Here is a 23,535-nt window from a genome sequence, read left to right as displayed (position 1 = left end):
TCTTGGATAAGATAGGTTTTAGTGCTATGGATGATATGGAGGTAAAGAGAGTTTACTTGAAGACCGAGCATGGGTATACTTTCAACGTCAAATTATACAATGGAGACACATACACCCATTTTGAATGCAAAACTTGGCAAGCACTGTGCAAGGCTTATGCATTTGAGCCTGATATGGTTATCACCTTTGATATTCGTCCGGAAGATGATATTGAAGGTAATAGAGACATCTGGGTCGATGTGCAAATGCCTCCAGTTCTACCATTATGTGAGTTTTTCTCAACCATGCATGTTTATTTCTTTGATATTGTTTATTCAAAAATAGTTGACAACTAATTTGTATTGTCAGCTTATTTCGGTTCAAGCAAACATGTCCATCGCTTGGTAGACAGGACCTACTACTACCCCGGGGCTGAACTAAACTGTGAGGAGATAAGTCATTATGTTTCATGGCTTGAGGATCTTCATACTGTCAAGACAAATTTTCTTCCTACACTTAGAAATGTTAGTACTCAAAACGTGCGACCAATAGTGATCGTATTAAACTACGGTCACATCTATAATGGAAAGATGGTAAGATTTTTACTGTTTGTCCTTAGTGCATCTTTTGCATACATTATTTTTGAAGCTAAACTTTCATTGCTAAGTATATTAATTACTATACGATGTTCTTCAACAGGGACTCCCGATGACATTTGTGCCTCAGTGGATCGAGACTAAAGGTCGCATGTCAATGGTTAGCTTACGACCAAGATATCCTAGATGGCACACGAGTGCATTCAGGATTTCTGAAAAGCGATGAATGCTTAATAGTGGAAGATTGGAGCAAAATTGTTAACGATCCCAGAGAAGTACTAGGGGGCAGCAATGAGAAGCGCAGGCCACGATTAGGTGACAGGTTCATCTGCATGCTCCAGTATGATGAATCGGGAGAGCTATACATGTTCTATGCTATTTTACCTGAGAGGAAAAACAGGAGTGATTTAGCTAGTTCATGCTCTTAGTACTTGTCCTCTCATGTCCGTGTTCTTCGTCCTGAACTTAATCTGAAAGAGTGATTTGCTTTTGTGGTGTTATGAACGCGCTTATAATATCATGATCATATTGAACTCGATGATATCTTTGCTTCTGGTACAAGTGAATGTTTCTGCTTTATGCTAGTGTTAGTGCATGTGGATCCTAGATAGCTAGCTAGCTAAGTGATCAAGTATATGCCATATCCATATTACTTGATCACTTTAGGTGATCAAGTAATATGGATATGGCATATACTTGATCACTTAGCTATCTAGCTATATATCTAGGATCCACATGCATCTAGTCAAAACTAATCTGCGGTACTTTCACCTAATGATTTAACAAATCATTATAACGTAAAACAATCCTAAATTGAATTGAAAACACAAATTTAAAGGAAAAATAAAAAATAAAACCAAAACCCACAAACATTTAGTACCGGTTGGTGTTACCAACCGGTACTAATGATCTACCGCACCCGTGGCCTGGCTCGTGCCACGTGGTGGCACTTTAGCGCCGGTTCGTGCCGAACCGGTACTAAAGGGGGGGGCTTTTAGTCCCCACCATTTAGTGCCAGTTATGGAACCGGCACTAAAGGCCTTTACGAATCGGGACTAAAGCCCGGTTCTACACTAGTGGTTGTGGAAGGCGCAGAACAGTCGGTTGCTCTTGGACGACTTGGGGTGGTCCCGACCTCACTTTGTGTCTGGCTCCGCCGCGAGCACGGCTACTCCCTTGCACTTCACGTCCTTGGCCTTGGCTTTCTTCTCCTGTGGGTCGGTAGCTGGGAGCTCGAGGAGGGAAAGGCGTCCCTCCTCAGCCCTTGCACACTTGGTTTCCATGTTGAACAGCTCCAGAGCGGTGCATAACTCCTCGTGGATGGCAAGCTCTTCCTTCATCTTGACGTCACGGACGCCGTCAGAAAAGTCTGAAATGATGGCCTCGTCCGTCACCTTGGGGATCTTGAGGCGAACGCTGTTGAAGTGTTGGATGTACCTCTGTAAGGTCTCTCCTGGCTGCTACTTGATGTGGCGCAGATCGCCCGCGGCCGGAGGGCAGTTGCGAGTTCCCTGGAAGTTGGTGACAAAGCGGTCGCGCATCTCATCCCAGGAGGAGATCGAGCCCGGGGGCAGGTTCAGGAGCCATGAGCGGGCTCCATCCTTAAGAGCCAAGAGGAACCAGTTCGCCATGACCTTCTCATCGCCGTTGGCCGGCTCGATGCTCAGCTCGTAGAGCTGTAAGAACTCCACAGGGTCGGGGGTGCCGTCGTAGCGGGGAGGCAGGTCCGGCTTGAACTTGCCTGGCCAGACGACGCTGCGCAGCTCAGGAGTGAAGGCGCAACAGCCGGCCGTGGCCACGGGGGCCTATCCTGGAAGTAGAGCTTGGTCTTCGTGCCCTTGTGCCGCAACGGCAAGCGGCGCGCGGTCTTGCCGCCGCGGGTGGTCTTGATGCGGCAGCGCTGGGAGCGGTGAAGCATTTTCTTGCGGTCTGGGAACTTCTTTGCAGCTTCCTTCTTCACGCACTAGCTCCCCGCACGGAGGGTCGCACCGCGGGGCTGCGTGTCTTGGAGCCAGGGCGCCATCTTGGCGTGGAGGTGGCGGAGGCGGTCTGTGAGCCACGTCTCCCGCAGGAGGGGGTGGACGAGGCATTGAGAGAGATGGCGTGGGGTAGCCCCCAACGGCGCTGACAAGCTCGGTGATGCGGTTGAGCCAGTGCTCGTAGAGGTCATCGCCCGGGTGGTAGCGCAGGAGCTCGCGCGCCATGAGCAGCGCGGCCTCCGCGGCCGTGGGCGCGCGAAGGGCGTGGGACGAAGAGCCGGCCGGAGTCAGCGACGGGGTGGCGGTGCAGCGTCCCGCCGCATCGAGGGTTGCAACGACGAGACCTGCTGTTCGTTTCCCGCTGGGCCGGTGGCAGCGTTGGCAGCAGGTGACGGAGAATGACGGGGAGGCCCGCCGACAGGTGCTGATTGAGCGACCCGGGCGGCGAGGGCGGCCCGGAGCTTAGCGCGGGCCCGACGAGCGTCGGCCATGGATGCGGTGGAGCGATGGAATGCGGACCGGCGGGAAGGAAGCTTCAGCGCACCCCTACCCGGTGCACCAAATGTCGGATTTCGGGTTCCGGCAAAACCGTTGAGGTTCAAACTCTGGGGTGCGCACAAAGATCTCTCTTCCCTCGCTAGCTCTCGCCCTCACCACGATCTCAAGGCCTAGCTCATCGAGCACGCGGAACAAAGAGACACAAGGTTTATACTGGTTCGGGCCACCGATGTGGTGTAACACCCTACTCCAGTGTGGTGCTGGTGGATTGCCTCTTGGGCTGAGGATGAACAGTTACAAGGGAAGAACAGCCTCCTGAGGAGAGGTGTTCTTGTGCTTGGTGGGTTTGTGTGGGTGAGGAGCAGTGCTGGATCTGATGAGTCCTCCTCTAGATGAGATGCTCTCTACGGTGGTGGCTAGTCCTATTTATAGAGGCCCTGGTCCTCTTCACAAATATTGAGCGGGAAGGGATCCAACAACGGCCAAATTTGAAGCGAGATAACTAGTACAAGTTATCCTAACTAAAGGTGGTCTTCGCCTGCCAAAGGCTCTGGTGGTGACGCCGTCCTGGGCTCCATGGTGACCTCCGTCCTGCCGTCCTGCCAGTCTTGGTCTTGTTACACTGATATGGAAACCTTTGCCTGATGCCTCGGGACTCCTCTCCTGGGGTTGCCTCTTTAGAAACAAAGAGGAAACAAGGACACTTCGCCCTGGCGCCCGCCTGGCCTCGGTCGTCATGGATTGCATCATAGGAACCTTGCGAGGTTCCCCTTGTCTTGATCTCTCCGCCCCTTGTGAGCCAGCCTGGTGAGGCCGCACCTAAGGAGGTCTTGCGTTGTCCACCTCACGAGGCTTGGCCCCTCGCGAGGGTCTTGAGTGTTTGCTGGTGAAGACGGGCCGTACAGGGCCGCTGGTAGAGCCACACCGTGGGCCGCAGGGAGGCAAGTCTGGCGACCCCTGGTCCCAGGACACCGACAACACCTCAGGTTGGAGGGTACAAGTTCACTAAAGTACTCATGGATGGAGGCAGCAACATCAATATCCTTTACTATGATACATTTCGTTGTATGGGCACTGTCTTTCATGGTGTGGTGCTTGGCAAGTCAGCGTATCCAGTGGGCAAAATAGCTTTGGAGGTGGCTTTTGGTGATGAGCATGATTCTAGAGTGGAGACTGAGGGAGTCCTGGCTTAGGGGGTCCTTGGACGGCTGGACTATATCCTTTGGCCGTACTGTTGGACTATGAAGATACAAGATTGAAGACTTCGTCCCGTGTCCGGATGGGACTCTCTTTGGCATGGAAGGCAAGCTTGGCAATACGGATATGTAGATCTCCTCCCTTGTAACCGACTCTGTGTAACCCTAGCCCCCTCAGGTGTCTACATAAACCGGAGGGTTTAGTCCATAGGACAAGAACAATCATACCATAGGCTAGCTTCTAGGGTTTAGCCTCTACGATCTCGTGGTAGATCAACTCTTGTAATACTCATATCATCAAGATCAATCAAGCAGGAAGTAGGGTATTACCTCCATCGAGAGGGCCCAAACCTGGGTAAACATCGTGTCCCCCGCCTCCTGTTACCATCCGCCTTAGACGCACAGTTCGGGACCCCCTACCCGAGATCCGCCGGTTTTGACACTGACATTGGTGCTTTCATTGAGAGTTACAATGTGTCGTCGCGATAAAGGCTTGATGGCTCCTCCGATCATCACCAACGATGCGATCCAGGGTGAGGTTTTCCTCCCCAGACAAATCTTCGTATTCGGTGGCTTCACACTGCGGGCCAACTCGCTTGGCCATTTGGAGCAGATCGAAAGCTATGCCCCTGGCCATCAGGTCAGGTTTGGAAGCTCGAACTATACTGCCAACATCCGCGGAGACTTGATCTTCGACGGATTCGAGCCCATGTCAGGTGCGCCGCACAGTCGCGACAGGCATGACTTAGCTCTGCCAACGGACAGTGTTCGGGAGATCCCACCTGCAACTACTCTAGCCCTTGATCCAGAGAAGATTATGCCATCCGAGGACGGGTGGATGGACCCCGCCACAGAGGCCGCACACTCAGCGGCGATAGAGCCGAATACTGATTCCACCTCTTATGAGACCCATGTTGCCGGACACTTGGATTCGTCCCCGGCCACGAGCTCCGTACCGCGTGTCCGTGCCTATCGAATCTGATTGGGCACCGATCATGGAGTTTTTCTCTGCGGATATGTTTCAGCACTCACCACTGGGCGACGTGCTAAATGCATTGAGGTCTCTCTCCTTGTTAGGAGACCATTGGCCGAACTATGTCCGGCTAGAATGGGATGCGGACGACAAAGAAATTCGCTGCCCACCCACCACCCACTTGGTAGCCACTGTCCATGATTTAACTTACATGCTCGATTTCGGCTCCGAAGACATCGACGGTATGGACGACGATGCAGGAGACGATCAGGTTCCACCACCCACAGGGCACTGGACTGCCACTTCATCACACGATATATATATATGGTGGATACACCCAAAGAAAACAACGACTAGCAACGGAAGGATGCAGGAAGGATAGCTCCCTCGGGAAGCAACCAAAGCGACGATGTAGGAGCCGCTCCAAATCCTGCCTCGGCAAGAACAGCGATAACAACGCAAGAAAAAATAACACCCCGGTCGACTCCAGGGGAAGTGACGACCACATTGAACCAGCGGACGGCGAACATAGTACGGGGCCGCTGTCCGATCACAGCGACGCCGAGGATAAAGCTAATCAACCTCTCTCTGGAGAGGAAAACAGTCCGGACGAAGATGCACACATCATCCCGGAAAGGCACTTGGAACAAGAGAACCTTCGTAGAAGGCTTATTGCCACCGCGACGAGCCTGAAGAAGCAGAAGCAAAGGTTTAAGGCCGTGCAAAATACGTGTCGTGGTTTTTTCATGACAGATGTCCTAGTGTCAGGACTTAGTCGTGGAGCCATCGCGACGGGTTAGCTTGAAGGGGTTAAAGCGGACAAAGGGACGCAAGAGAGTTTATACTAGTTCGGCCCCTTCGATGAAGGTAAAAGCCTATGTCTAGTTGTGATGGAATTGATGGGGTTTCGATGACTAGGGAGCAAACAAGCTTCGCCTAAGTCTCGAGTTGTTGTCTGTCGTCCTTGAACCGCCGCCGGGTGGTTCCCTTATATACACGGGTGACGCCCGTCGGTTCGCAGAGTCCCAACACCGGTTCATATTCGTATCCGGGTTGGTCTCTCCTTATTCCTAACTTACAATACAAGTTTATATACACATGCCGGTTTACGGCTACAAGTCTTAAACTGACTATGGGCCCTAGGCCCTCATCTGTCTTCTTGGGCTTTAATACTCTTGAACTACTGATGGAGTTGATCCGGCCCAGACAGGCCGGTTTACGCCCAGTAGTAATATCCCGAACATTAGGCCCCAGATTGATTTGAACGGGTTCATGTCAATCCTTAGCAAAAACTTCATCTTCAACATCTTCTCATAAGTTGGTGAACCGCCATGATGTCATCTTCCCTGATTGCTGTAAACCGGAGTGACATCACCTGTCATAAAGAGAGCATCTATGATACCTTCTTGCTTAATAGATCCGCAATAACCGAGGCGACAACTCCGCTTCAAAAATTCACGGTCCCTTGATTTACGCACCTGACACATGTCCTTTTTCCTTATAAATAGGACCGAGGGGTCATTTCTTTTCTCCCCTTCGTGCCCTTCTTCTTCGTCTTCCTCGCGTCACCAGCCTCGGAGCTCTGCCGCCGCCGTCAACTTCTGCATCGACCTTGGCTGCTGCATCAACCTGAACTCACCAGAGCACCGCGGGGACCTTCCGTGTCTTCCTCAACCCTGGTAAGCCTTCTGCTCTTCTCAACACAGATCTGTTCTAGAGTTTCGTGTTCTTGCCATGTTCATCACCTGTTCATGTTCATATACTAGCCCCTGGATGCATCTGTGAACCCCTGCTCTATGCAGCGGTAACTTTTAGTATTTGCCTTTAGTTTCGTGCCCAGGACCATAGATCTCACATATATTTCCGCCCATTGATTCAATACTGTTCTGCTTTGAGCTTTTGACTATTTTTCTTCTTTTCTGAACTTGCTTCAGATCCAACGCTGTGGAAAAATCGTGCGAAATTTGTTTGTGCATACTTATCCATCCGCAATCTCAGCTGTTTCAAATGCTTAGATCAGGCGGTTTAACTTGGTGTAGAAAAAATTAACAAACCGGTATATACCATTAGTCCCCTTGTTAAACTGCCAGAACTCTTTAGCCAGATGCTGCCGCTTCATGGAACTCTGGTTTAGAAATAACTGTCTCCGGTTTAACATTGTACATACCAGTGTATATATTGTGCAACACATTCTTGAACCGGAATCACTGCTTTGTAGATTTCACCATGGCCAAACAAGTGTACGGGTGGAACTGGTTCCTTCTCGCGTGACAGAGACTCAGCTGAACAATTTAGTCTTAACAGGCGCTTTAAGCAGTAAAGAGACCATCCACTGGAGGGTCCCCGGTACAGAATGCCCTCCCACCCCTCAAGAGGGAGAGGTCATCGTTTTTGCAGATCACATTGCCCGGGGCTTTAACCCTCCCGGTTCAAAATTCTACTGGGATGTCTTAGCCAATTTCCAACTCCGTCCGCAAGATACCGACCCCAACTCTGTTACCAACATATGTCACTTCCAGGTGCTCTGTGAGTTGTTCTTTCAAGAGGAACCCACAGTTGAGTTGTTCAGAGAATGCTTCCATCTAAACCACCGCACAGAGTTTACTGACGGTTCCTGTCGGTGTCAAAACCAGAGGATCTCGGGTAGGGGGTCCCGAACTGTGCGTCTAGGCGGATGGTAACAGGAAACAAGGGACACAATGTTTTACCCAGGTTCGGGCCCTCTTGATGGAGGTAAAACCCTGCGTCCTACTTGATTAATATTGATGATATGGGTAGTACAAGAGTAGATCTACCACGAGATCAAGGAGGCTAAACCCTAGAAGCTAGCCTATGGTATGATTGTTGTATGTTGGAGTTCTTGTCCTACGGACGAAAACCCTCCGGTTTATATAGACACCGAAGAGGGTTAGGGTTACACAAAGTCGGTTACAATGGTAGGAGATCTAAATATCCGCATCGCCAAGCTTGCCTTCCACGCCAAGGAAAGTCCCATCCGGACACGGGACGAAGTCTTCAATCTTGTATCTTCATAGTCCAGGAGTCCGGCTGAAGGTATAGTCCGGCCATCCAGACACCCCCTAATCCAGGACTCCCTCAGTAGCCCCTGAACCAGGCTTCAATGATGCGCAGATTGTCTTCGACATTGCAAGGCGGGTTCCTCCTCCAAGTTCTTCATAAAAGATTGTAAACACTAAGAGTAGTGTCCGGCTCTGCAAAATAAGTTTCCACATATTGCCATAGAGAGAATAAAATTAACACAAATCTAATCTGCTGACGTATTCCGTAGCGTGACATCACACTATGGCCAAGCCTTTATTCGAATCATTTTCACTTCTCCACCTTAGCGCGGTTTGCGAGGCGGTTTCCTTGGCACGTCTTGTCAAAGTAGAGATCGTGTCCCCCATTTACGGGATTCTCATCAATACGGACGTGGGTAACCCAACCGCGCCATTTATCACGGTGCTTGGGAGGCAAGCGAGTTTTACTAGGCTGGTGGGGACGCATAGCCGCATCCGCCCATATAAGGGGATAAGGATCCACCTTTTTACCTACGCCTTCTTCCTCCTTTGCCTATCCATCTTCTGCGCACCCGAGCTCCAGCACCCAAGTCCGCACTTCCCACCTCAACCTTCTCCAGCAATATCCAGAGCGGGAGGCAAGTGGATGGTCTCCTCTATCACGGAGGGCCATGTCAAAAAGCTAAGGAAGGCCGGATACTTGTCCAAAGACATCGCACACTGGCTTCCTGAGGAGGGGCAGCTCCTCCCCACCCCAAGGCCCCATGAGAGGGTAGTATTCCTTCCCCACTTCCTCCGCGGACTGGGTTTTCCACTCCACCCATTCGTCCGGGGGCTCATGTTCTACTACGGCCTGGATTTCCACGATCTGGCCCCGAACTTCATCCTCAACATCTCGGCATTTATCGTCGTGCGAGGCTTTCCTCCGCATCCGCCGGCATTTCGGCCTTTGGCCCAAGACTTTCAAGATCAAGCCGAAGGTGGTGCGCGGCAGCCAGGCGGAGTGCGGAGGCGCCATGGCGGGCAAGATGGCCAACGTCCTATGGCTCAAGGGCTCCTTTGTGGAGACCTTGAAGGGGTGGCAATCTGGGAGGTTTTACATCACCGAGCCGCGCGATCCGGAATGGATCGCGGCCCCTGAGTTCCGATCCGGACCCCCCACGCGGCTCACGTCCTGGAAAGAGACGGGCCTGTCATGGGGTGACGAAAGAGAGGTGACTGGACTGCAGACATGCATCCAGTCCCTGGTGAACAAGCAGCTCAAGCTTGTTAATGTAGTCCAGGTTATGCTCGTCCGCCGGATCCTCCCGTGTCAACAACGGGACTTTCATCTGTTGGAGTTTGACCCGGCGCAGCACCAAACCCTTAGCAGGCTCTTTGACACGACGTATGAAGACGTCTGGAGGGTGCTAACCAAAGGCGCCGAGGCTCCCGCATCCGCTTCCGAGGACCGCAGATACAGCTCGCAGCGTCACGCTATTGAGGTAAGGTATTTTCATCTTTTACAGGATGTTAGTTTTTTTCATAGTTTGACTCTATGCGGGATCTAAACTCCCTTACCTTTGACAGGATTGGCAGGCGAAGTCTGGACAGATCGACTGTCTGGCTCCATTGCACGAAGACCCAGCCGATGCCCGCTTAACGAAGCTACTGGCTCCGGCACCTTATGTGGTGCCGGAGAAGAAGGACAAGAAGAAAAAGGCCACGGGGACTCAAAAGAGTTCCCATCATACGGTGGTGTCGGACTCGTCGTCCGACGAATCTGAGACGCACTCCTCCCGTGAAGACGAGGAGGAGGAAGAAGAATCCTCTCCCCCTCCAGCGGGGGGAGGAAAGAAGAGGAAGGCCGCCCCAATGGGGGAGGCCAAAGGGTCCAAGAAGGGGAAAACCCTTCCTCCGGACTACTCCGCCGACGCCGACGATGACGAAGAGGAGTGGCCGGACAGTGCCAAGCGTCCGACGAAATCGTAAGTATTCGGATACCAGAGTAACTCATAATATCCCTGTTGTTGCATAGCATTTCCCTAATGTCGAATATAATTATGCAGGCCACCCCGGGCCGGAATCGACGAGTCGTCGAGCGGCTCCCTGGATTCATCGGACGTGAACTCAGTTCCGCCCGCTGCCTCCCCCCACACTGTGGACGATGCCGAAGTGGCGTCGCGACAAGCTCCGGGGCAAGAGGAGGTGGTCCTGGAGGAGCGGCGAGGCGACCTCCCGGACTCTAGGAGTAAAGGGGACAAGACCCCCCAGGGCTCCAAGTCCGGCTTTGAGCCGGACACCGCGCCAGAATCCTCAACAGTTCTGGACCGCGGTAGGCGAACTCCTTCTAAGAGGAGCAAGCCTTCTGAGCCGGTAGCCTCCGTCCAACTGGAGGTGCTGGACAATCTGCTGGAGGTGCTTAACGGCGCCTCCATCGACGAGGAGCACCGTACTATCATGAGTACGGTGATCCAGAAGGTTCAGTCCGCCAAGAGCGGACTGAGTAAAGCTTGCGCTAGCCTTTTGACAGGCTTTGAGGTAAGTAAAAATATGTAAAAATATTACCGCATAGACAGTAGCCCCTGATGCTCTGTTTGGCGTTCGGAAAGAAAAGCCGAATATAGGATCTATTAAATATCGCATGAGTCTAACAAAAAAGGAGTCAATATACGTACGCAGGCTTCGCTGCTAGCCACCGCCGCACTGACTGCGGAGGTGGGTGCCCTAAAGCAGGGCCTCAAGCGGACCGAGCAAGAGCTCAGCCTTGCCAAGCGGCAGCTCGAGGAGAAAGAAGGTAAGAGATACCTTATAGAAAAAATATATAAAAAAGATGCAATTGCAAAAAAATGACAGGATTGATACTGCTTATTGTAGGGGCCACAACTGAGGTGGCGACCCTCAAGCAGGCGCTGCCCGAGGCCGAGAAGAAAGCAGCGACTGAGCACATCGAGCGGGAGAAATTTGAGGCGCAAGTCGGCGAGGTGCAGCAAGAGCTTCAGGCTCTCATGAAAAAACATGAGAGTTTGGAGCTGGACTCGAAGATGCGTGCGTCCGAGCTTGCTGCGGCCCTTGAAACTGCCAAGTCTGCCAAGGCCGAAGCCCAGATGGCCCTCCAGGAATTGGATGCGGTGAAAAAGATAGCGGCGAGTAAGGCATTCTTTATGCAAAGCAGACATATAAAAGTAAACTAGTTGTTACTTACCGAATCCGAAGCTCTCCAGGGGAATTCGCAGATCTTACCCGTAGCGTATCCGATGCCGCCGCATTCTACCGAGCCGAAGAGGGCAGCTCGACGGAGAAGGTGTTCTGGCCTAAGTACACTGAGGCCGGACACCCTGTGCCCTTGAGCGACCAGCTGAAGCAGCTGGTCGAGCTCCACAAGGCGGCCGAACAGGCCATGAAGGGCTTCATAGTTCGGCTGTGGCCTGGAGAGGCCCTGCCTGGGAGCTACTTCGGACTGGTGCGGCGGCTGGTGGAGGCCTATCCATGGCTCGAGGTCATCAAGCGCTCCATCTGCATCAAAGGTGCCCGTAGGGCCCTTGCCCATGCAAAGGTGCACTGGGGTAAGCTGGACGGTGAGAAGCTTGTGAGGGACGAGCTGCCGCCGGGGAAGGAGCATCGCAAGCCCGAGAACTATTACAAGGATGTTCTTGCTGGTGCCCGCCCTATGGCGGGTGAATGTACCAAGGATGTAATTTTTGAATGAACTCGCTCGTGTTATCCTGTGCGCTGAAAACTTGTTCATATGCGCTAAGCAATGCTTGTTGAATTTAAAATATTACTTTCTGTGTGGTCGTTTATCAAAAATTGAGAGATGGCCAGTCGTCGGCTTCTGCCCCCATGCCACTAGTGCTGGGGTGTTCGGGATAAACCTGAGCGCTCTTTTTCCCATGATTGGGTCCGTCGAGGGAGGCGCTCAGCACAACGAACAAGGCAATCGGACTATAATGCTTGAACACTCTCACTTATGCATAGAACTCTATAATTTTAAATTTCGGTGAAGCCCCTAGTATTCGGAAGACCGAGTTCGGGGCGCTATCCACGCCTTGACCGGACAAAGCCGGTTCCTCGCTCTAAGCGGCATAAGTCTTTAAGGACTCGAAAAACCTCTCGAACAGAGACCGGTTTCCCGCCTCATCATGACAGTCAGTTTTAGCTTTCTCTACTGAGGTGCTCAGCCCAGCTCAACTGGGCACAATCGCAGTAGTTCTCCTAATGCTACCTTAGCCGATATAGCGGAACGTAAGGCACCAAAACATAGGAGCCGGGCAAACCCAACTATTGACCCAAATCATGATTCAGAGCCGATGCATATAGTGCTATAAGTTCAGGGTGCCGCACTTGTGAAAGTGTTCGGACTTCTCACACCATATTGCGGGGTACTGAAGCCCCTGGCGTATTTTGCCGTACCACAATGTACGGGTGCAACATGTTATTAATAAACATATATATAAAAAGAGGGTAATGCAGAAAATAGACAAAAGCTATGCATTGTTTATAGAAAGGTTGCTATCAAAGCAGAACGATACAACTAGTGCGATAAGCAAAAGAAATTGGACTATTTAACATGTCCTGGCCAGGGGCAGGCCGCGGAATTGTATTCAAAACAGGTATGCTACTCATAATAGATACCACCTGGGAATTCCATAATGCGGCATGGCTTGTCTGCTTCCCTGGTTCTGGCATCGTTTGTGCGGCAGTTGGATTTCCGAACAGGTCGTCCGAAGTATGGAGTCCTGAAAGTAAGAGAAAATTTTAAAAAGAATCCGGCAGCCCCTAGTACGGTTTAAGCCTTGTTTTGGGCGTGCCGTGATGGTGCCCCTCCCGTTGTGCCCATGGTATTTCAAGAGCATAGTTATGTACGCGAAGCACTGGTTTTGCTATATCGCGAGGGCTAGGGTTGGGGCCGCATTGCTACGCTAGCTCGGAACGTGCCAGGCGGTCTTGTTGTAGGTTACTCCGGGCGCGCTTGACAGTGTCCGGCTTTTTAAGGGCCGGACTGGAGAACTGCCTATAGAGGCTGCTTTGTACTTCTGCTGCGAGCGCTGCCGTGTGCTCCTCCGTTCAGAGGGAGCGTTCGGTGTTTCCATTGACCGTAATTACTCCTCGAGGGCCTGGCATCTTGAGCTTGAGGTATGCATAGTGCGGTACCACATTGAACTTTGCGAATGCGGTTCGCCCGAGCAATGCGTGATAGCCACTGCGGAACGAGACTATGTCGAAGATTAACTCCTCGCTTCGGAAGTTATCCGGAGATCCGAAGACCACTTCAAGTGTGACTGAACCTGTACAGTTGGCCTCTACACCTGGTATGACGCCTTTAAAGGTCATTTTGGTGGGTTTGATACTTGAGGGATCTATGCCCATTTTCCGCACTGTTTCCTCGTAAAGCAGGTTCAGGCTACTACCGCCGTCCATAAGGACTCTTGTGAGATGAAATCCGTCAATGATTGGGTCAAGAACCAATGCGGCGAACCCGCCATGACGGATGCTAGTGGGGTGGTCCCTTCGATCAAAGGTGATCGGGCAGGAGGACCATGGGTTGAACTTTGGGGCGACTGGCTCCAGCACGTATACGTCCCGTAATGCACGCTTCCGCTCCCTTTTAGGGATGTGGGTTGCGTATATCATGTTCACCGTCCGCACTTGTGGGGGAAAACCCTTCTGTCCATTGTTGTTCGGTGGCCTGGGGTCCTCCTCGTTGTCGCTATTCAGCCCCTTGTCTTTGTGTTCGGCATTTAACTTGCCCGCCTGCTTGAACACCCAACAATCTCTGTTGGTGTGATTGGATGGCTTTTCGGGGGTGCCATTTATCTAGCACAAGCGGTCGAGTATTCGGTCCAAACTGGACGGGCCCTGAGTATTTCTTTTGAATGGCTTTTTCCGCTGACCGGATTTGTAGTCTCGGAATCTGGCATTGACTGCCGTATCCTCGTTGCTGTCGCTGTTAACACGGCGTTTCTGCTTGTTCCGGCGCGAGCTGCCGCTTTTGTCCTTGGTATCTGAATTACCAGGGCTCTTCGTTAAGTTGTTGCTGCGAGCTAGCCAGCTATCTTCTCCCGCGCAAAAGCGGGCCATGAGTGTCGTAAGGGCTGCCATAGATTTCGGCTTTTCCAGTCCCAGGTGCCGGGCAAGCCACTTGTCACGGATATTATGCTTGAAGGCCGCTAGGGCCTCTGCGTCCGGACAGTCGACTATTTGGTTTTTCTTTGTTAGGAACCGCGTCCAGAATTGCCTGGCCGATTCCTTTGGCTGCTGAATTATGTGGCTTAGGTCATCGGCATCCGGTGGTCGCAGATAGGTACCCTAGAAATTGTCGAGGAATGCGGCTTCCAGGTCCTCCCAAGAACCGATTGAATCTGCTGGCAAGCTGTTAAGCCAATGCCAGGCCGGTCCCTTAAGTTTGAGCGGGAGGTATTTGATGGCGTGTAGATCATCGCCGCGGGCCATGTGGATATGAAGGAGATAATCCTTGATCCATACCGCAGGATCTGTTATGCCATCGTATGATTCAATGTTTACGGGTTTGAAGCCCTCAGGGATTTTATGATCCATTACTTCATCTGTGAAGCAAAGTGGGTGTGCGGCGCCTCTGTACTGGGCTATATCACGGCGTAGCTCAAAGGAGCTTTGTCTATTGTGTTCGGCCCGGCCGGATTTATTGTATCCGGAGTGACAATCACCGTCACATTCCGTGGGGCGCTCGCGTGATCCGTAGATCAATCTTTTTTGCCTTGCCTTGTCCTCCAGTATATCTCACAGGTCTGGCGCGTTTTACCGTGCCTTAGCGTGTTTTGAGCGGCGTCGGGGCATGGCTTGAGTGGAGGGCCCAGAGGCCTCTCTGTCACGGCCACGAGGTGGCCGGTCGGCCATGTCATGCACTGGTGATCTAGGTGCTTCCTCCTCTAATCGGGGTAGCAGCCTGCGTTTTGGGTAACGCTTGGAGGGGCGTTCGAGTTCATACTCTTCGGCCGCAAGGACTTCAGTCCATCTGTCAGCTAGCAAATCTTGATCAGCTCTAAGATGTTGCTGCTTTTTCTTGAGGCTTCTTGCCGTGGCTAAAAGCTTGCGTTTAAAACACTCTTGTTCGGCGGGATCTGATGGCACGACGAATTCGTCGTCGTCGAGGCTTGCCTCGTCTTCGGAGGGAGGCATATAATTGTCATCCTCAACCTCTCGGTCTGCCGCTTTCTCATGAGGGCTGGCTTCTCCATCCTCCTGTGCCGAATCTTGCTGGAGGGGGTGTTCTTCGGCGCTATCCGGAGTAGTATTATCTCCCGTGCCGGAATCACCGTTTTTGCTTTGGCGGGATTTAGAGCGGCGCTGCTGACGCCGGCACTTGGGATGTTTCTTAGAGGTGTCATCCCTCGCTGTTCCATCGCCTTCTCCATCTTTTGGAGTGTCCACCATATATATGTCGTATGACGAGGTGGCCTTCCAGTGCCCTACAGGTGCTGGTTCTTGTTCGTCTCCTGCATCGTCGTCCATACCGTCGATGTCTTCGGAGTCGAAGTCGAGCATGTCGGTTAAATCGTCGACAGTGGCTACGAAGTGGGTGGTGGGTGGGCTTTGAATTTCTTCATCGTCCGTATCCCAACCTTGCTGACCGTAGTCCGGCCAGGACTCTCCTATTAAAGAGAGAGACTTTAGCGAATTAAGGATGTCGCCAAGGGCGAGTGCTGAAAGATGTCCGCGGCGGTGAACTCCATTATCGGCGCCCAATCAGACTCGATCGGCAGGGGCGCAGGGGGCTCGGAGTCCGGAGAGGAATCCGGCTCCTCAGAGTCACAGGCCATGCAGAGTGCGGGGCTGGTGTTCGGCTCGATCGCCTTTGAGATTGCAGCCCGCGAGGTGGCGTCCAACTGCTCATCCTCGATCGGTGTAGCAGGCTCCGAATTAAGGGTCGGAACCGATCCGCGTGCGGCCTCCAGGACACTGTTTGGCGGCAGAGCTAGATCATGCCGATCGAGACAGTGCGGTGCGCTTGGCTGTGGCTCGAATCCGTCGAAGATCAAGTCCCCGCGGATGTCAGCCGTGTAGTTCAAACTTCCAAACCTGACCTGATGGCCAGGGGCGTAGCTTTCGATCTGCTCCAGGTGGCCAAGTAAATTGGCCTGCAGTGCGAAGCCGCCGAAGACGAAGATCTGTCCGGGGAGAAAAGTCTCACCCTGGACCGCATCGTCGTTGATGATAAAAGGAGCCATCGGGCCTAAGAGTGACGACACAGAGGAACTCTCAATGAAAGCACCAATTTCGGTGTCAAAATGGTAGGAGACATTCATCTGTTTGGCTTCATACTATCCTCCATTCTGATTTGTTCTACCTAGCTGGTATTAGTATTCATGCTTTCATTGTACTGATAACTTGACTATGGCATGTCTAGTGTAGTTTAGCTTCCGTTGCATATCGTATAGGAGTTGCTTGATTGTCTGTCTACGAAGATCTTGCATCTTTAGAAGACTTTCATAAAAATCGCTGTCGGTGTCAAAACCGGCGGATCTTGGGTAGGGGGTCCCAAACTGTGCGTCTAGGCGGATGGTAACAAGAAACAAGGGACACAATGTTTTACCCAGGTTCGGGCCCTCTTGATGGAGGTAAAACCCTATGTCCTGCTTGATTAATATTGATGATATGGGTAGTACCAGAGTAGATCTACCACGAGATCAAGGAGGCTAAACCCTAGAAGCTAGCCTATGGTATGATTGTTGTATGTTGGAGTTCTTGTCCTATGGACGAAAACCCTCCGGTTTATATAGACACCGGAGAGGGTTAGGGTTACACAAAGTCGGTTACAATGGTAGGAGATCTAAATATCCGCATCGCCAAGCTTGCCTTCCACGCCAAGGAAAGTCCCATCCGGACACGGGACGAAGTCTTCAATCTTGTATCTTCATAGTCCAGGAGTCCGGCTGAAGGTATAGTCCGGCCATCCGGACACCCCCTAATCCAGGACTCCCTCAGTTCCAATACAGAATTAGGTGGCGTGGCGATTCAGAAAAGGAAAGAGGCCACTTACCCTCACGCCAAACTACACAGCCATCCCAAAGAGTGGAATCAAACATGGTTCTACTACAAAGACACCTCCTCTGCTGAAGAAAATCCTTTGCCTGGCTTTCGTCCAGAGCGACTAAGTAATACACATCCTTTTCCACAAAGGTTGTCTGCCAAGGAGAGAAGTAAATATGCTCCTCAACTATCCAAGCTCAGGGCCTTCACGGCTAACGGTTTAACAGGCGTTGACCTTGCTCGCTGTTGGATATCGTGGAGTATATTGCCCCTTAGTCAGCGCTCCGGTTTAATGTGCGAGTACACTAGCAGTGTCGATGACCCACTGCGACATGTTAACATTCAGCTCACAAATGATGAAGTCACAGAAGCTATGAAGAAAATATTAAACGAACCGGAAGCCGCCTGTGCTCGTACCGGCTAGCTTCCCTTCTGTGCCACCAACAAACCGCCAGCTGTAAGAGTTATACTTTATTTTTTATTGAACCTATCCTTGATTTATTTACCCTTTGTGAACATCAACATATTTCAAACAGGGCGATGATCCATTCTGGAACAAGAAACTTCCTCAGGAGAAACCGGAGAAGCCGGAAAAACCAACCTGACCAAAGACTAAGGTTGTGAAGAAGTCTGCTCACAAGAGGAAAACCACTGCGTCTTCTGATCCGGCAGCTGATTTTGATGTGGGTAATCCGGACCTTGAGGTAGAACTTGATTCACTTGGCTTATTTTTCACATGCCTTATTGATAACGACTATTGTCAGGATGATGCTGCAGAGGTAACTGCTCTTTCCTCCTATTCAAACCCCTTGCCTTCGCTAAAAATCCGTCGGGCAAACCGGAAAGTTAATTTTTCTCATCCTCTTGCTTACTTGGATCCAAACTTTCTTATGAAGACCAATCAGCACGAAGCTCGCCGCACAACCTGGCACAGCGGCCAGGTAGTTACCTCCGCTGGTTTATCGAACAGTCCGGTTCGGAAATGCCGTTCAGAGGTCTCTATTTCTCTTGTCAGTGCTTGTCCTAAAGAGGGCCGTTTTCGTCAACCTCTTAATCCGTCTGACTCTGATTATCAGGTCACTTCCCATTCATCATCCGGCGAGTCATCAGCTACTCAGCTGCCACCGCTCAAAACGGTGCTTGGGTAAGCTATACTTATCATAATGTTTCTGATGTATTACTTTGTAACATATACTGTATTGACCTTGGTTATTCCTTTCAGGGCCAAGCATAGGCCAAGCAAAAAGGCTCGCCTAGATAAAGCAGCTGAAGAAGATCCTATTCCTGAACCGGACAGAGTACCTGGTCCTGAAACGGCTATTCGTGAAGATGCGCCAAACGACCTGCCACCACAAGATGATGACTTTATTGCTGAAGAGAGACATGTTGATACCTCTGGTCCTGTTGACCAGCCCAGAAGCCCCATCCGGATTGAGAAATCCACCAGTCCATCCAAGCCTACTGATAAACCGACGGCCGCAGTGCAAACCGGTGACGCCCAGGATGATGAAGTTGTTATTACTGGTGTTTGCCATACAGAGCCAAACAATCCTGTCGCTTTGTCTAAACATACTGCCAAGGAAGAATTTGCTGCAATTGGCAAGGGAAAATGGAATGTTGACTTGTCAACTTATGCCGCTTTGTCTCCTCAAGATCTCCATTCCGTTTATCTAAACCGGTTACACACCAGCCGTGATTATGAAGCCGGTCTGGTTAACATGATGAAGGATAAATATGAGGTAATTTCCATATACTCATTTGCTTGTAATTCGTCAACTCCAATAGCCCCCAAGTGTCGGTTCAAGATATCATTTTAAACCAGGACTTGTCATTTAGACTTCAATATACCTGAATTTGCTGATGTAGCCCCCAAGGGCCGGTTCAACTTAGTATAGTTAAACCAGGACTTTAGGTAATAAAGATTGTAGCCTCAGTACTTAGTTGAACAAATAGCCATTAACCCCCAAGTGCCAAGTTGAATACTTGTATTGAGCTTGGGACTTTCATAAAAATTGTAAGATAAAGATCAAATAGGCATTAGCCCCCAAGTACCAAGGGCATAACTTGTTATGTGATTGGTGCTTCACTTCTGTACCCTCATCTGTATCATATCATTGTCTATATGTAGGCTAAGACGAGCAAAAGAGAAAACCAAATTGCCGATTTGTAGGAAAATCTTAAGTCTCAACAAGTTGAAACCTCCAAAGCCAAAGAGGAATTGACCAACGCTTTAAGTGCCATGGAACATCTGAAGGAGGGCTTCTAGAAGGAGCGGGCGGATTGGGCCACTGAAAAGTCTGCTTTAACCAAGCGAGCCGAAGATGCCGAAGCTGCGCTCAAACCGGTGGTGGACGAACTGACCAGCATAAAGTAGCAAGTGCATTCCATGACTGCTGCTATCTTCGGTAAGCCGATTTAAATTCTGGAGTTACTCAGCCTTCTTATGTAGCTTTCAATTTGCTAACTCTTTGTAACACTTCTGGAGCACGCATTGGTCACTTGGTGTCAGATGTTCAGATGAAATTGAAGGCCGCCTACACATTGATCGAGCAGCTGTATACTGGAGCGCAGCGGATCATCTCTACTGCATCCATAACAATTCGGCGCCCACTTTGATTCAAGATACTCTTAAGAGGCTGTCGATGCTTCCTGCCCGGGTTGAAGAGCTGAAGAAATCTGCTGCTTGAACTGGTGCCATCAATGCCTTAATCCGGGCAAAAGCATGGGTGCCGGATTTTGACCCTGTTGAGGCAGCTCAGGGCTATCCCAGCTTGAAGGAAGATGGGTCAGAATTTAGTGAAGCGGATCTGTGAGCAATAAACCGGGAGGTGCGTCCTCTAGCTTGCCAATTGGCTGAAGAGGCAGACTTGTCTCATTATCAAGCACAGTACAATGACCAAAACAAGCGAGTAGCCGCACAGATTCCTGAGGCGGAAAACCTTATCCCTCCAATCCGTAAGCACACTTATGCTCCTGATATTGAACCATCGCTGCTGATCCATGATGAAGCTGTTTTTCAAGCATTAATGGGAATCGACTGGACAACTATTGATTTCCAGCCGCTGGGTAGAGAAGCAGAAGTTGAAGTGGCGCGGGATGACCCACAACCATCAAGCCATGCTGGTGACCAGGCTTGAACCGGAAGCCGGTTTAAACTGCTCCCCCTTTGTGTTCTGCGAAAAAACAATGATCTTATTTAGACACCGTGTTGCCTTGTAATAGGCTAGCTGATACTCTTGATTTTTTATGCCTTCATGCATAAGTACTGCAACTTGTGCTTCCTTTGGGTGATAAAATTTCCAAAGTATTTTCTGCAATCAAGAAATCTTAAAATGCCGCCGCGGTTGTACCATCAGTCGGATCGTTATGAAATCAAAATATCTGAAATTGAAGTATATGATCCAATCTTTGTGATACATAATACCTGCCATCGTTGGGCATGAAGCTGGCTTGGCCAATCTTGAAACGGATGTTTTATAAACCTACACCGTTGGAGGAGATAACAGCTCCTGTATATATAATGCCGGTTTACCTTGTAAACCGTGCCGGGTGTTATAATAAACACCATGTTACTCCTCAATAGGATGTTTAACAAAGAAAATCAAACCGGGCAAACAGTCTCCGGATTAAAAATGGACCGTGTTCTGTCAATTGATAGTTTGAACCGGTTTTAAAAACTTTATCGGTTTAAAACAAGAATAAAGAAATATTTATCAAAGAAAATTTTCAAGCAAAGGCAATGATAAAACCGTTTGCAAAAAGAGGCTTATTGAGCCGATCAGATGGCGTTACCATGGTCAGACACGACCAAGCCCCCGATAGGCGTAACTATGGTTCAAGTCAGGCAGGTCCCCAAATGAAACAGTGGCATTATGCTGATCAAGAGGCGTGGCAATGGTTCGGGTTCGACGAAGCCCCCAAGTGATTCTGTGGCCTTAGGCCGATCAAGAGGCGTGACTGGTTCAGACTTGACCATGTCCCCAAGTGATCTGGTGGCTTTTGCCTATCAAAAGGTGTTGCATTGGTTCGGATACGACCAAGCCCCCAAGTAATGTCATAAAGCTTTTGAAAAGCAAATTCAAGGGGTAAACTGGAGGCCACTTTAAGACAGAACAACTCTGTGTAACCACTCATGACATAAAAAGAAACAGAGACCCCACTTTAGCTGAGGCTCCGGTTTATTGTATTAATCATAATATATACAGTGTCATAATATGTACATAAGTAGAGCCGATGGCTCAGGTATAATAAGGCCAAAGATGAGCTATGTTCCACGGACTGTTGGTCTCCTCCTCTGATGTACGTGTGTCTTTGTGCTCTTGAATATCGATCAGATAGTATGACCCATTGTGCAGATTCTTGCTGACCACGAAAGGTCCTTCCCAAGGTGGGGATAACTTATGCATATCAGTCTGATCTTGGATGAGCCGAAGCACCAAATCTCCCTCTTGAAAGGTTCTGGTTCTGACTCGGCGACTGTGATAACGACGAAGATCCTGTTGGTAAATCGCCGAGCGGGCAGCTGCTATATCACGCTCTTCATCCAACAGGTCCAAAGCATCTTGCCGTGCTGTCTCGTTGTCCGCTTCAACATAAGCCGCCACACGAGGTGAATCATGACGGATATCACTGGGGAGAACCGCCTCCGCTCCGTAGACCATGAAGAACGGCGTATATCCTATTGATCTGTTGGGTGTAGTATTGATGCTCCATAACACAGATGGCAACTCTTCTACCCAACAACCCGGTGTTCTCTGCAAAGGAACCATAAGCCGGGGTTTGATGCCTCTCAAGATCTCTTGATTAGCTCGCTCTGCTTGACCATTGGACTGTGCGTGGGCTACTGATGAAATATCAAGCCGGATGTGCTCATGTTCGCAGAACTCCTTCATGGCACCCTTGGACAAATTAGTACCATTATCTCTGATGATACTGCGTGGAAAGCCAAACCGGAAAATCACTTTTTTGATGAACTGAACCGCCGTGGCTGCATCACACATGCTAACGGGTTCTGCCTCCACCCACTTTGTAAATTTATCAACCGCCAGCAGAAGGTGGGTCTTTTTATCCTTGGACCTTTTGAAAGGTCCAACCATATCCAGCCCCTAAGTTGCAAATGGCCAAGTAATTGGAATCATTCTGAATTCTTGAGCCGGCACATGAGCACTTCGTGAGAACTTTTGGCAACCGTCACATCGTCTGACCAGATCTTCCGCATCAGCATGAGCAGTCAACCAATAGAAGCCATGGCGGAACGCTTTAGCTACCAAAGATTTTGAACCAGCGTGGTGACCACAGTCTCCTTCGTGGATCTCACGCAAAATTTCACAGCCTTCCTCAGGAGACACACAGCGTTGAAACGCCCCTGACACACTGCAGTGATGTAACTCACCATTGATAATAGTCATGGACTTGGATCGCTGGATTATCTGCCGGGCCAGAGTCTCATCCTCTAGTAACTCACCCCGGTTCATGTACGCAAGGTAAGGAAGCATCCAATCCGGAATGACATGAAGAGCTGCAACCAATTGAGCCTCCGGATCAGGAATAGCCAAATCCTCTTCACCAGGGAGCTTGACCGATGGGTTGTGCAGCACATCGAGGAAAACATTGGGCGGGACCGGTTTGCGCTAAGAGCCCAGCCGGCTTAAAGCGTCCGCCGCTTCATTCTTCCGGCAGTCCACGTGGTCCACCTGATAGCCTTTGAAATGACCTGCAACAATATCCACCTCACGATGATATGCTGCCATGAGTGGGTCCTTGGAATCCCAAGTACCAGACACCTATTGAGCCACTAGGACCGAGTCACCGAAGCACTTAACTCGGCTTAAATTCATTTCCTTAGCCATTCGGAGACCATGGAGTAAGGCTTCATACTCAGCTGCATTGTTAGTACAAGGGAACATTTAGCGGAGAACGTAATAAAACTTATCACCTCGTGGGGAAGTTAATACGACTCCAGCCCCCGAGCCCTCCAATTGCCTGGATCCGTCAAAATGGATGGTCCAATATGTGTGATCCGGCTTTTCTTCAGGTGCTTGCAGCTCTGTCCAATCATTGATGAAATCGACAAGTGCTTGAGATTTGACCACCGTTCGGGGTACATATTTTAATCCGTGCGGCCCAAGCTCTATAGCCCACTTGGCAATCCGGCCAGTCGCTTCCCGGTTCTGGATGATATCTCCCAAGGGAGCAGAACTGACCACTGTGATGAGGTGTCCCTGGAAGTACTGCTTAAGCTTCCGGCTTGCCGTAAAAACTCCATACACCAGCTTCTGCCAATGCGGATACCTTTGCTTGGACTCA

The sequence above is a fragment of the Triticum urartu genome, chromosome 1 (genome assembly GCF_003073215.2).
Source record: "Triticum urartu cultivar G1812 chromosome 1, Tu2.1, whole genome shotgun sequence".
Classification (NCBI taxonomy): domain Eukaryota; kingdom Viridiplantae; phylum Streptophyta; class Magnoliopsida; order Poales; family Poaceae; genus Triticum; species Triticum urartu.
This window is presented reverse-complemented; position numbering follows the sequence as displayed.